Raw genomic sequence first — 14872 nt, forward strand, 5'->3', positions numbered from 1 at the left:
ATAACACACAGTAGTGACATCTACACTTTTTCAAGTGTATGTGTACCTGTTTCCAAGCTCAAATCAGCCCATGTATGTCTGCGCGTCACACTTGTTACAGCCGCCTCGTTCCATACGGGTGGTAGGAGACAGAATAATCCATCACATCTGTTTACTGCTCATCTGAGGGCTTTATTCTCTCAGGATTATCGTACCGTCTTTAAATGGCCTGACCTCACCTGGGAGCACATGTATGGACAGCCATCATAACTCTTTCACTTCACTGATGATCAGCTTTGAAAATGCCCCATCCTGCAGTTCCAGATAGCGAGCGGTTGACGTAGCTGTTGCTATTTTGGTATCAGCTCTACGGTTAGAGTCATCACTGGTACCTTGAAACTGACGGATCTAAGTCTTATGGCCAGATGATTTATGAACATATTATCATCAGAAAAGCTCAAGTCACTGATTTTCATACCTTCTTCTGCAGTGTTTCCCTGTTAATCCAACTTGTAAAGAATAAGCTGCTGGCTCTGTTCCTAAAGTTTAAAAAAAAAAAAAAAAAAAAAAAAGTGAGTTTCTTTCTGTTTGTCTCTCTGTTGTATGGCAACACAGATAGGAGCAGTTCCCAGGGCTGCTGTCTGTCAATTGTTCACTTCATCTCATCTGTCTCCCAGAAACCTTCTCATCCCTTTTTGTCTCTTTTCACCATCTCATCTCTCTGTGGAGCGAGAAAGAGCACCCAAGGGAGAGAGTGAGGAAGAGGAAAGGGATCCTTCCTGCTCTCTTTTCAAGAAAATGTGTAGGGCAGAAGCCTAATTCATCAACTTCCCCCTAAAACCAGAGAGACACATCTTCCTCTGAACCACCACCTGGATTGACTTCAAGAATTATACCATTAGTTTACTGTGGTTGAATATGCAGGAATAAGCTGTGAGATTTCAACCGTGTTATATGTAAATGGAGTCAGGTTGGGGTTTATTGTTACACCCCCTCTAGTCATAACTGGATGTGTCCCTCGTAACCAATAGTAACCACTCTCCTGACACTCATGCGTCCAGTAAAGCTGCTTTCCACTTTTAAATTCTGGCAGCCAGGTTTCCCTTCCTCTGAAAGAAAATGAGAAGTATGAGATCAACTGTGACAGGTGACTCAGACATACGCGACGTGAGGATGACGTATTGTCATGGCAACACTGACGTATTCTGACTGGAAAATTGAAATGCATTTGCAGGTAACACATGGAGTATCCAAAATGACTCTGTGCAGCTGTTTACTGTTTAATAAATCAGCACTTTATTGTACAATAGTAACCACTGCTGATTGCAAGTATCTGATTTTATTGTACCAATTAGGATGTATTTCTTTCATATATTAAACCGTATTGTGTACGAAATGTTACTTTCTGTGCTCCTAATTGTTTATCTAGAAACGATTCTTAACTGAAATGTTGTGCCCTCTGGGACATTATGTTTTTTTTTCTTTTGATTTGCTTAAAATATAACAAGATTAGGCCAGACATGACTCAGTGTATATTACTGCACTGCTGTCAATTCTGAAGTTGCTTTATAAACTTGGCTCCATACTGACTGGTCTTTAAAAAAAATAAATAAATACATTATTCAGTCTCTGTGCACCAGAAAATATTGACTATTTCAACTTATGTGGAAATGCATTCTCTCCCCTGCTGACACTGCTTCTGGCTCACAGAGCTCATTCTTGGTAATTACAGCTGTTAATCTGAAGTTTCTCTTTGTGTATCAGTTTACTTTAAATTAGATAGTTTATGTGTGTGGTGTATGTGCATTGTTATGAATGTGACACATACAGCAGATGTGTTGCTGACTCCTGATACAGTGCTAGACAAAACGTTTTGTGGCCAACAACATGGAGTTGTGTTAACGAGCTGAGAAATATATTCCTGTTTTATCACAGTAACTGTCTGAATAGACCATAGAAAAAAATATTAAAGGCAGGGACACACACTTGGGCTGTTGAGCCGATTGAGAATATGAATGGGACTGATAGTGTTTGATATGTAAAGATTTTGATGAAGTCTTCAGATGTAGTCGGCGTCAGTCAGGTTCGTCACAAGTTGTTACTGATCAGTCGCTGATTGTGTTGTCTAGTGTATTTACTCGCTCCCTCCTGACTGTCAAGTTAACGACTAAACAATCTGCGTTTGGGTGAAAAATTCTTCATGTGTTTTTCCAGTCTTTGTAGGTTTCAGTTAGTCTTCAGGTTTGTCCCGAGCTGAAGTTGTGAGTGAGTATGGAGACTGCAAAAAAACAATTATAACACAACAGCTGTGTTACAAACTGGGGACATGGAGTTTGACATGAATGTAAAGTTGAATCTTGGGAATTGTATGAACCAGCTTTTTTGGAGCTTGATTTATACAAGGAATTAAATATATATAAATGTGCATGTTTGCTGTAATTGTACGTTTTGAATTTCAAAGGCCACCAGATGATCTGCCACGTTCTCGCCTTGTTTTAACTGTGTCATTATGTTCTCGTTGGGCCTGAACTCTTTGGAATCTTTTTTTGAGCATCTCTTGTGTGTTTTTGCTTTTTTCTCATCTTCTGTTGTCATTTACATACAGTATAGCCTACAATCCATAGAAATGTGTCATTGTTTTTGTTATATGTGCATTTATTACCTCCACTGTACATAGTAATGTGTAAGCACGGAGGAAAGATGAGCAGGCCTCTTGCCATCTGTGAACATGGCAGAGGGGAGATGGGCACACTTGTAATGATAACATTGTTTACAGAGCGTACACTTGGATGACTTACGTTATCACTGCTAGGGCATCACATTGAATCCAGACAGCCCAGGGGTCTATAGAGGAAGGCTTACCAACAGAGTTTGCATCAAGGGCTGAATTCCAAATAATGTCATTCCTGCCTGCCTGTGTTTGGATGGATAGTCTCTGCAGCAGTAGCAGCTGGCACCGGGCCTCAGGATGAAGGACTCTCCTCCTGGTCTTCCCTTTTGTATTCCTCTCGTCTCCCTCTTTGGGACTGAAGACTAATGGAAAGAAAAGGAAGGGAGGGGAGTGGAGGAAAAGCCCAGAGACACTAGCAGGGGTAGCAGGGACGACGAGAGGGGAGAGAGACAAGTGGTTGGTTCATGCTCTCTATGTGGCTAAAAATGAATGAGCACCTTACGAATGCAGACATGCCATCTGCGTACTCAGGCAGTCTCGCTTCTTGCACCTCCCACGGTGATTGGGTACCTGCAACTTTGAGTGCATAGGCTGCTGTGAATAATGTAGGAGATGTGCACATAAACAAACAGCACTGTTCTTGTAATTCAGCGTAGAGCTAGTTGGTCTTGGCTCTTTATTTTAAGTAAATAAAGAGAAAAAGGATTATACATTTCTCACAATGACAATCGTGTTCTCAGTTAACACTGTTTGTATTAAGATAGCTAGCTCGACATTAGCCGCAACAGTGGGGGCAGCCCTGTAATTGCAAATGTCCATGACTGACTGACTATGATCATAATTCCACCATTGGTCAGCCGAATTCCACGTGCCTGAGTTGGTGTTTCCTCATTGGTCGTAGCTCTCTTAAAATGTATTGGTGCAGAGAGGCGGAGCAGCGGTCTGAACTGTGTGAGAGACAAAATAAGAAAGTTGTCTTTAACAACAGAATAAAAATAGAATAAAATAGCTCAGCATACAACTATGTATGTTTTCAATTTTGCACAATGACCATTATTTGTCCAGCCACATACTAGGTTTTGAACTAGTCTTGTTTATGTGTTAGTTACATCACATACACAATTTCACATAACACTACAGCAAGTGCAAGAGCGGGTTTTTCGTCTAAATTTCTGTGTACTTTCAGGGATGTTAAGCAGTGTCCCAATTGCTTAACAGTCACATAATATCACCTCAGGGATTTCACACTGAGTGAAATATAGTTTGTGCCAATGTAGCAGAACCAGTCTTTGACAGTATGAAAAGCTGTGAACAGGTCAGTGTGAAAGCAATGGAAATGATCGGTCTTGTTGTAAGGTGCATGTAGGTCACGCAGCCCTCACCTAGATGCATATTACAGAGAGAAATACAGCGTGGATTAAAAGGCGAGTGGGGAGCGAGTGTGAAAGAGAGCGTGTGTGACAGCAGGGGTGTGGATAAGAGGCTCAAAGGAAAAACTGAGGTGAGAAAAGAGGTGGAGGTATTGAGATACAGGGAGTAATCAAGGCTTAATGTAAAGCAGTGTGGAAGATATGAGGAGAGTGTTTGACTGTGTGTGTGTGTGTGTGTGTGTGTGTGTGTGTGTGTGTGTGTGTGTGTGTGTGTGTGTGTGTGAGGGAGAAAATCTTGGCATGAGACTCATGTGTGAGAAAGTGACAGTTGTGTGTGAAAGTGAGCAGTGCTGCAACAAATATTTGAGATCTGAAGAAACTTGTGACAGACGTGAAATAGAGGTACTAGCATGGACCCAAACTGAGAGGAAAATATAGTTTTTTTTTTTTGTTTGTTTTTTTTTTTTAGTTTTGTGATTTATACTGTTAATTTATGTTCCCTACAGTAGCATGCTTTACAAAAATAACCCGGGCCACTTCACTGCTGCCTTTATTCAGCTGTCGGGGAAGAAATATTGTAAGTGCTCTTTAAGTGCACCCATTTTTTCCAGTGATTGGACAAATGCGATGCTATCCAGTTCAGATAGAAGCTGTAACGACTCATAAATCCAAAAGAAAAAAAAAAAAAAAAAAAAAGTTGAGTTAACAAGTGAAAAGGGAAAGCCGTGTCCTTTTACTTGAGAGTAATGACTTGGTGGTCAAGTCTATATCTGCACAATCAGATAGTACAGAAGCATTGAGAGGGAGAAGGGCAGGCTGAGAATGAATTAAAGGACAAATACACGATGATTGATGATGATTGAAATGCATAACTATTATACCATGAAAAGGATTTAACAAATAATAGGATTTCCTTTCATTTGAGCTGAACTCTGTTTTGCTGGCTATCACTTTTCTCTGCTTCTCTTCATGTTGTTTTCATTACCACCTCCTCTGCCTTACACTCCCACTATTCAGAGGTTGGAGTAGCTTTACAATGGAAGCACACAGGCTGCATTAGCCAGTTAGCTGGCGGACTCTGCTTAATACCAAAAGTTGAAGTAAGGTTGCAGAGCATAATGCTGCTGTTAGATAACGGACAACAACCTTTTTAACAACTTAATGAACAATATGCTGCAACAAATGAAGATAATGTGTTTTTTTTTGGGGGGGGATTCCTGTAGTTTTATCCTCAACTGTAGATTAAAGACATTACTGCATGGTTTTTAATTTCTATAAATGGACACCTCACATTTTATAATCATTGCTCAGCAGCCGATTAGCAGATAAAGGTGTCGATGTCGATCTAGCCTAGGAGCTGGACAGTTCTTTTTGGTTTAAAGATACTTTGTGGGGTTTTTGATGACCAGTACGTGGGTTACGTGGTTACGCATTCCTGCCACTAGTTTCATAATATTCTGCTTTTTGACAATTGGTGGCGGTAAAACCTGAAGGAATGACGAAATGTGCCGATGAAGGCAGTGAAGAAGAAGACTGCTAGCCAGGAAATGTGGACGTAAACCACCAAGGTTACATGGTATGGGGGACATTATGACGTCATGCTGTTTGTGACACTCGAGAACGCAATAAAGCAAGAATGACACATAATAGAAATTCATACTTACACCACAGGTAGAACAAGTGGAGTCAGATTAGATCTCGTAGCACCTTTCATCATAAATTTGAGACCAGATATTTAGCATGCAACATGTTGGTATGAAAACTATTTGCTAGTTTATGAGATAATTGGTTTAATTAAGAGGAAACTTGAAATGAAAACAATAACTCAACAACAGCACATAGCAGAACATTCATATTTAGACCACAAGTCCTCCATATATAATAGATGATCTGATTAGATATTGATGTCCCTTGCTGGATATCTTTGTTTATTAATACTTACTTATTAATACTAGTACTGTGAGTGTTCTTTTGTAATGAAGGTCATGGCGGACATAAGCAATCTGAGTTCTTCTTGCGTCCCTTCATGATGAAATCCTTTTTCTGTTGCTCAGTGTTCTGTATTTTATCAGGTTTTAGGATCTGTGTTTTCTTTCAGTTACTCTCCTCTGCCTTTTCTCCTCGTTTGAAGTGAGCATTGTTTCAAAGTGAAAATTTGACAACTGTCTGACTATAAAATATTCCAGTTTTAGCTTGGATGTTTAAAAGGCTTTTCACCCGCTAATCACCTGCAAAATGCCCACTGGGTTCTGGCAAAATTGTCTTACGAACCAGGCAGTCATGAAATATAAAGGCATGGTTGAGCCTGTTCGTCTGGTAATCCTCGCAGTGCCACTACCCTTTAATACTACAGTAGAGTGATGCATCATGTGTCAAATAATAAAACAATGAATTGCAAGGAGAAGAAATCTTTTTCAATGTTATCATTACAAAACATTTTTCCAGTTTTTATTGAAATATATTAGCAGTTCAAGTCCAGTGAATAACCTTAAATGGTACAAAGGTAAGCATAAAGGTAAACTGCATAAGGTAGAAAAAAAGTTTAGGTCACCAAAAGCTGAGAAATCGAAGGATAGTAGTTCATTTCCAGTTTTCCTGCAGCAATGGAAGTAAATGAAATCTTAAACGTTAATACAAACAATTCTTGGAGGTGCCCAAACTTTAGTTCATGACTTCCTGTACAAAGGCAGTGATGAAATAAACTGTTACTAAACCCTCAGGCGTATTATTAGGACAATACTGCACATCAGGAAGTAGCGTGGTCAAAGTACACACAAACATTACACTTTTTAAATCTCAGTAACAACTGGAAAAACGCATGTGTTCACTGGGAGTGTAAATTGTTAACACACTTGAAATAGACAAACAAAGAGAGAGAGAGAGATGATGAAAGTAAGGTGTGTACACCTTTTCAACATTGCCTACTGTCCTGTGTAGAGATGCTCCATTAGCATTCAGTCTGTTGCGTTTAGCCTCTCACTCACTATCATTTTAATATTAGTGTAATTTATTGCCTGAGTAATAGAAACTAATGAATTGCAAAAACAAGGGAAGGCCATTAGTGGCTGTTTGGTTCTCGTTAGGTTAATGTATTGATCGTTGTGTGCTGTTACCTTTGGTGCGTCATGATATAACCACGTATAACACCCCAACAAGGAATGCTTAGAAGTAGGTCACTTTGTACAACATCAGTGCTTTATCATGTTACTGGTCTGTAATCGGCAGTATAGGATTAAACCCATTCAGTGAAATAAAAAGATGTGAAAGGTGTGTGGGTGCTGTGGGACACAGTGCTATGTTCTGCATATGGTGGGAGAATTCTGCCGCATCTGTAACATTGGATGATTTCACATATACTAACAGATATACACACACACAGTCACACACACACACACACACACACACACACACACACAAATCAAACCACCACCACTGGCTTAGTGCTGGCTTCTGTTCACAGACCGGTTCTTGTCATGTTGGAGACGGTCCGGTTCAGCTGAAAGAAATGTGAGTTTGGCAGAACGTCATCACAGCTGTGGTGTGAAAGGGGGTCAGCCCATCAGGGTTCAGCGGTACAGTGTGTGTGATGTGGCGGTGTGTGGCGGTGGAGGCGCTGTAAAATTGGAGAGAAATCAGGCCCGAAGCAAAACATTCATGTGAACAGAGTGTCTTCTAATGTGCTACCCTGGTAAGGCTAATTCATCTTACAGCGCGCCCAATGTTCTGGGATCAAGGTGTAAATTATTGTTCGGCAAATGAGACTTTGCCTCACTTGAAACATCTTTTAGTCAGCATGAGGCATTATCATGGCCTGAATTACATCTTAGAGAGTTAATGGCTCATGTTTTTCAAGTCTTTTCAAGTTCGGATGTGGGTAGGTGTGTGTGTGTGTGTGTGTGTCTGCATGGACTTGTTTCAGGAAAGCAGCCACCAGCTAATTTCTGCATAACATATTTCCTGCCTGAAAAAAATGATGCGAGTAGAACATTACATTAATGTGATAGTTTGGTCACATTCTGCGTTTTCTACGTTTTCTACTTTTTTGGCCACTTGGAGGCAGCACAACAAACTGTAAACAAAAAACATATCATCACATTAGCATTGATTTGAAGTCGTGTTTCTGCCGCTGACACATGAAGTCTGATATCCACTGTACTTCAGTATATTCACCAGCTAGTCTAGCTTTGTCTGCTGTTTGATGCTGGTAGTGTACAGTGGGTATCTTTCTCTGAAAAGAGATGCCTGCTGCTGCTGCAGCTGCTGCTGGAGGGAGGTTATTGATGGTGGTGAGGCTGAACCAAAACGTAAAGTTGTCGGCCTTAAATCCAAAACAATGAGCTGAAAGATGCTAAAATTCTATGCAGAGCTGAGAGAACTGCAGAAGTCATAATAACGCTCTCTTTGTTCATTACAATACACAAAGTCATTTGACCCATTATCTAAAGATATTGATTAGTGCAGCAGCTTTAAACTGTACTGTAACTGTAATTAGCAAATGAACAAAGTTAGGAATTGGTATTCGGTATACCCTCTGCACTGAACTGTAAAAACAAGTACCATCACCTTTTCAAAATTTTGGCATTTATTCTTATGACATTCCTATTTGTGAGTCTTAGTGCTGAGTCTGCAAGACAAAATCCAACTTGTTCTTACTAGTGCACTGTTCAGCAGCACTTTGAGAATGTACTTATTGAGCAGTCCATAGTCTTTTTACATTTATATTCAACCTGTTAATGATTTATTTCATTATATTGCTCAGTCCGGCTGTAATCCATGTCCTCCCACATTCAGGCATACACCTTAGCTTGAGGGGGTGATAGTATCTCCCCACCGTTAATGTTACAGATTCCTATCTATAATAAAAGAATAGCTGGGGGAAGCTGAGCCTTGTCGCGGTAGAGATGCTCGGAACAGGTCATAGTTTGGTTCAGGAATCTGTCGCCATTAGAAAAGCCATGTTTGTGACCTCTCTGGCACCTCATAGCAGCACAGCAGGGGGGGTGAGTGTTTATCACTCTTCAATAGTTAGATCACACATTTATTCTCACTCGCTCCTCTCTCTCTCTGTCTGTCTCACTCTGGCAAAATTACAGAAAATGTGTGTGCTTATATGACACGCAAACACCCTCACACAATATTAGAGATTCATACACACAAACAGTCGAGCATTACCCTTTTGAATTCCTCCAGCAGAAAGATGTCTGACGTGTTTAATTGGCCACTGGGGAGATCTCTCTCTCTCTCTCTCTCTCTCTCTCTCTCTCTCTCTCTCTCTCTCTCACACTTTTCCTCTCTGCTTCCCCCTTACACTCAGCAGTCTTTCAGCCACCCTTCCCTCAGTTTGACTGCAGATTAAAGTCTAGACTTGCTGAAAACAAAGATTCCTCGTTCAGACTCACCAGTTTTCAGTCACTTAATTAAAAATAGGGTGAAATCTCAAATTAATTTCCGGGGCAATTTTTTGCTTCAAGTTTCCTATTCAAACATGTCTCATAACTATAAACTATTTATCTGCTAATTATTTTTATTCTCCCAGCTGTCCCAGACCTGACATCAATTGACATACAAACAGATGAGGCTGCTGTTGTTTTAATATTATCTCATGTTAGATGAGGTAAATTTAATTATTTTTAGAACATTGTATTATATTATTTACATTATATTCTGTCCAATATACAAACACATGCTTCTTAAAAAAGACGCTGTAGTTATAAATCAACCGCTTGCCACATGCCCTGTTTGTCATGCTAAGGATGGATCCAGAAACCTTATGGATAATAGTAAGCAAATAATACATCTCAGCCAGCTAATAATGGCAATTAATTAATTAGCGTCGACAGGTAAAAGGGCAGCGCTATTTTAGCTGTCGGCTTTAATCTAGTGAATGTGTCCTTGACCTTTTGTTAGAGGATGTCATTGATAATGCCGTTATTGTATGTCCTCCCCACTTTTTAATTTCCTATCCTGGGAACGTACTGCTCCCATGAACCCTCTGACTTGTTCCTCAGTATGCAAATTCCCATCTGGTGTGATTATCTATGACTGTTTGTCAACTTCTGAGAGCACCAGGAAAACTGGTGTTGGTGCTTTCATCTCCAATGCAAACAAAAAGTTTCAACCTACCTAGTTAACCTTTAAAAAGTGTCCATTATTACAAACTCATAATATGCAGCTCGACTTAATTATAAATTCTAATCATAGAAAGTATCCCCAACAGTCTTCATTTTAGGAAATGTGCATAAAATGATGCAAAAGGAATCCAGAATAATCATTAACTCTAATATAATAGCTTAACCACAAAAAATACAGTGTCTAGTGTTTCAGTGATATAAGCATCATAAACACCTGCCTCCTTAAAGTGCTCACAGAAATATGTGATATTATCATACAGTGGTTTCTGAGCATTTAAGAGCATTTAAGACTAACAAGATTTTAGTTACAGCACATTTATGATAAATACACTTTATTAAATAAATCTGTACAAGCTATTGCAGTCGAGTACAACAGTCCTGCCGTAAACATTGTCAGAAATGTGTAAATTCAGTTGTATGTTTATTGATGAGGTCATAGTTACAGGTGTGTTGTGCTGGTCCACATTATATTGGGAGAGTATTAAACACATCTCTCCATAAAATGCAGTGCAGTACAAAAGCTATGACTTCAGTGCTAAAACTTAACATTTCTATGACGGTGTCAACAAACACTGAACATTAAAAGTACACTTCATGGGATACTAGTTGTATTGGAATCCATTAGATTGTACAAGTATACAAACACAGGTCATATGACATTTATAAAACTCCTATTATTCTCTACAGATTCTGCTTGTCTCACAGCACCGTGTACATTTTTTCAGGTCAGGACACTTTTTTCTGAAGTGATCTTTTGCCATAGGACCCGGGCTCTTCTAATTATAGTCATGCTGACAGCACTAAACCAGGAACTTGCAGAGCTTGGAATTATTCAAAATGCTGCTGCCGGGGTCTCGGCAAAGACAGAAATAAGAGACCATATAAAACACATCTATTTAACCTATTCTGGCTTCTTTTGTCAAGCTGGAATTTATGTGGAAGCTCTTTGAATTATCCGTAAAGATTTGAATGGATTAGTTCGTTCATAGATTTAGGACAGCCTGTGATTTTACACCTCAGCTCTTCTGCTGATCGTATATATATATATATATATATATATATATATATATATATATCACACTTTCAACCATCTTTGTTTTAGGTATTCAGACACAAAACTAAGAAAGGCTCAATATACACCTCTAACAAGAAATTAAAGAACTACCTCCCCTCTTATTTTACTTGGATAATTATTTATATAATTATTTATTATTTATTTGTTTCTTCCTTTTAAAGTTCTTTTTGTTTAATTGTTGTTTTATTTGTATTTATTTGCGGCATTTATTGTGTATGTTGTAAAGTATTAACATCCTAAAAACCTGTTTTTTTATTTATTTTTCTCACTACATGTATTACAATGCAAAAATAATGGTAATAATAGTCTTGTTTAATTTTTGTTCACAATCGTCTGTAACCATTCCTACTTTCATTTGTTAAAAGCCACTTTGTTATGGCACTAAGTGCTTCAGTTTCATGACAGAGGAAACTGTGCAAAGGAATGCACAGTTTGCCTTTTGCTTAATTAAGAGAAATTTCCACTCAAATTGATATCTTCATATTCCATAATATGCTATTGAACTGGTAATTGTGGAAATAGTTACAATCCACACTGCAATCAAATGAGATTTAAAAGGATCTCAAACTTCTCTGTCACATCCCCTTTTTGAAGCCAAATAAGTAAATAAATTGCCCATAACCAGTAAATTAATGTTCAAATGAAAACTTCCAGGTTAAAAATGAAAAGTTAAGCTGCCAGAATTTTTATACTCAAAGACAAATCTCTCCTCTCTATATTAATAGCAGCAGCCTCACAGTGATTATTTTTAGTTGGATGCGGTTAACAGTTAGCACAGAAATGCTATTGCAGGTATCAACATGTAAGTTTTCATTTTTATTTTTAAAGCGTGAGCTCTCAGGTGATTATTTCAAGATGTATTTTTCAGACAGCGATCCAACTGTTCGCTTACAGCAGGTATGATCTGTCAGTCCTTGGGAAATGTTAGAACTGATTTCAGATCACCTCATCAGTCCTAAGTAAAAACACTGAAGAACGGACGACTAGATTTTTACAGAAATTTTTTGTGATCAGAGCGGCTGTATGACACAATTAACTGAAGGCAGGAATGAAAGAATAATCTATTTCCATAAGATACAGATAGTGGGTTTCCATGACTACAGCCCAGTTGCAGAGTGAGGCTTTTTCTGCTTGCAGTTTATAAAAATGGAGACACTTGAATTTGGTGATAAATAAGCCATTATCTTCTTTTCAAACTGGCTGCTCATTGTGTGTGGGATTATTTTCTCATCGTCCTATATTTCATTTTCGTGTTTTTATTTTCTCCCTTTACTGTGTCGCTCAAGGCTGGTCTTGGCTTTCTCTCTGTGTTTCAAGATGGTGAGTACCATCAAAGCCAAGGATGTTTCTCTCGAATACATCGAGGCACAGATGTAAGATCCACGTTGTTGTGGAAATTGTTTCTTGAAGAGCTTTTCCTGTGAATAAAGCTCAGAGGTCATCGGCTGCGCACCTTCCATTTGAAATACCGCAACAACAGCATTAAAATTTTAAATCATCAGCAAGAGGAAGTGTTGATGCTGATGAGGTTACCAGAGGTCAAACATTTTTCTTAGTCTCTGAGCTATTCAAGAATATTTTATTGTATGTTAGTGCTTTGTAATAAATTTGGCGTCTTACTTAGAGACTGAAGCAAAAGCAAGATTTAAAACAGTGTAACTTCACTGATTCAGAGTCAGACTTGCAGAGCATCTGTGTGCACTGTAATCGGGTACGTAATCAATAAAGATGGAAGGGAGAGTGTGTAGAAAAAAAGAACGTGTAGAAGGAAACCAAAAGAGAGAATGTGGTTTGCGGAAGTGCAGGCAGGACGAAGAGGATAGGAGTGCATAACAGAAATATGGATCACATTAAACTAAGACCTGTGTCTGAAACCTACATTTATAATTTATGCTGATGGAGGTTGTGGCCTCTCTTGTATGAAATTGCAGTGAAGCATTCGCACTTTTGCCAAAAGCCACACGCAGCCAGGATAAAGAAGAAGAAGAAGGTGAAGGAGGTGGGTACAGAGGAACAAAACCAAACCTTTTTTTGTTTTGTTTGTTAGTTCCACCATCCACTCTGGTGATTGAGATGAAAGACAGGGAGAAGCAGATGGGGAGCTAAGTTAAGGGAATAGATTTTAAAAAAAAAGCAAAAAGAGAGAAGTGGCACGTTTGAACCTTTTTAAAAAGGTCAAAAAGACCAGCTGCTGCTTCTGCTGTGAATAACACCAGAGAGGGAACAAGGTGGGAGCGATGGAGAAGGCGTGTGGTGGGCGATGTGTCACACTGGGCATTATGCACCTGTAATGACAGCTTCAATCTTTCATCGTCATGAACACAACTCTGGTTATAATGACTGGAGGTGAAAGGGGGAGTCAGACAACTGGTATCAGAAGAGGAGAGAGTGTAAAAAGTGGGTGGTGGAGGAGGAGGTTATGAAAAGTAATTAAAAATGGTCAGTGCCACGATAACAGCTGCTAATAACAGATGTTTTCTACAGCAGGGTTTTGCTGATGTCTTATTTTATACTGATGATGAGAGGAAAAGAGACAGAAAATGGATAAAAGGAAGATGACTGACGAGATTTGACTCATCCAGGCAGGTTAATGGCAGGTTTGCGACAACATGCTTAGTAACAGCAGCAGTTAAGGCGAGTGATTAAAGTAATTAAATGTTGTAATTAGACCTGGAAGTGAAATCACAATGATGCAGTATTATAGAGTAAGTGCATTCATACAGTGCATTCAGAAAGTGTTCAAACACCTTCAGTTTTTTCATATTTCGTTATGTTCTCTGTTCTTAAGACTCAACAGTTCACATTTTGTTGCCTAAAGCTTAGCTGGCTGCTCTCGGGCTCAGCAAATACTTCACTGTATTTTGCAGATGGTATCTGTGTGGGTGAACAGCCTCACGTACTACATTTCTAAAGGCATATACCTTCAGATATCCAGGAGAGAGGGTTCAACAAAGTAGAGATGAGAGATGAGTGGATTAGGTTATAATGGTATTTGATATGTAGATCAAATTTAAAGGAGAGTGCTGCTGATATTGTCTATTTTCCCTATTTTCGCTAACCTGTGGGATTCTGCCCCAGGCCCACTTATTCCCACTGAAGATGTAAATCCTTGAAAATAGCTATAGGAATAATCAGTAATAATTTTAATAATAAGAGGAAGGATGTTACAAAGTTGTCACAGCAACTATTTGATCTTTTTGTTGTGTCAGTCGCGAGGCAAGCGGTAGAAATTAATCCACCCAAAGTAATCCACCAGGAATGTGCAATTTTACGTATTTGGTTAGCCAACGCACTGCCTTGCCAGATGACGTGGCTTTGTGCTCCAGCAAAAGTTGAGCCTGGTTCAACTTTTTTCCCAGAGCCCTCTGCGTTGGCACCCCCACTGCACTGCTGGACTGGCCTCATTCAAATGAATGAGAGGGCTGCATTTTTTTCACGCAGGGCTAAAGTCGATCTGAACACGTCCTTTGTCTTGTTGGACAACAATGCAGCTCTGTGGCACAGAGAAATAATCTATATCAGGCTTTAGCAACACGGGCAATACCTGTTAGGATCAGTTCATATTGGTTCTGGACTTTGAATGGGATTGTTGACTGTTGATTGTTGAAAAATACAGAATTCGGACAGACGTATTCTTTAAACGGTG

The sequence above is a fragment of the Seriola lalandi genome, unplaced genomic scaffold (genome assembly GCF_002814215.2).
Source record: "Seriola lalandi dorsalis isolate HSWRI2012SDOR001 ecotype SW California unplaced genomic scaffold, Sedor1 jcf7180002053697, whole genome shotgun sequence".
Taxonomy (NCBI): Eukaryota; Metazoa; Chordata; class Actinopteri; order Carangiformes; family Carangidae; genus Seriola; species Seriola lalandi.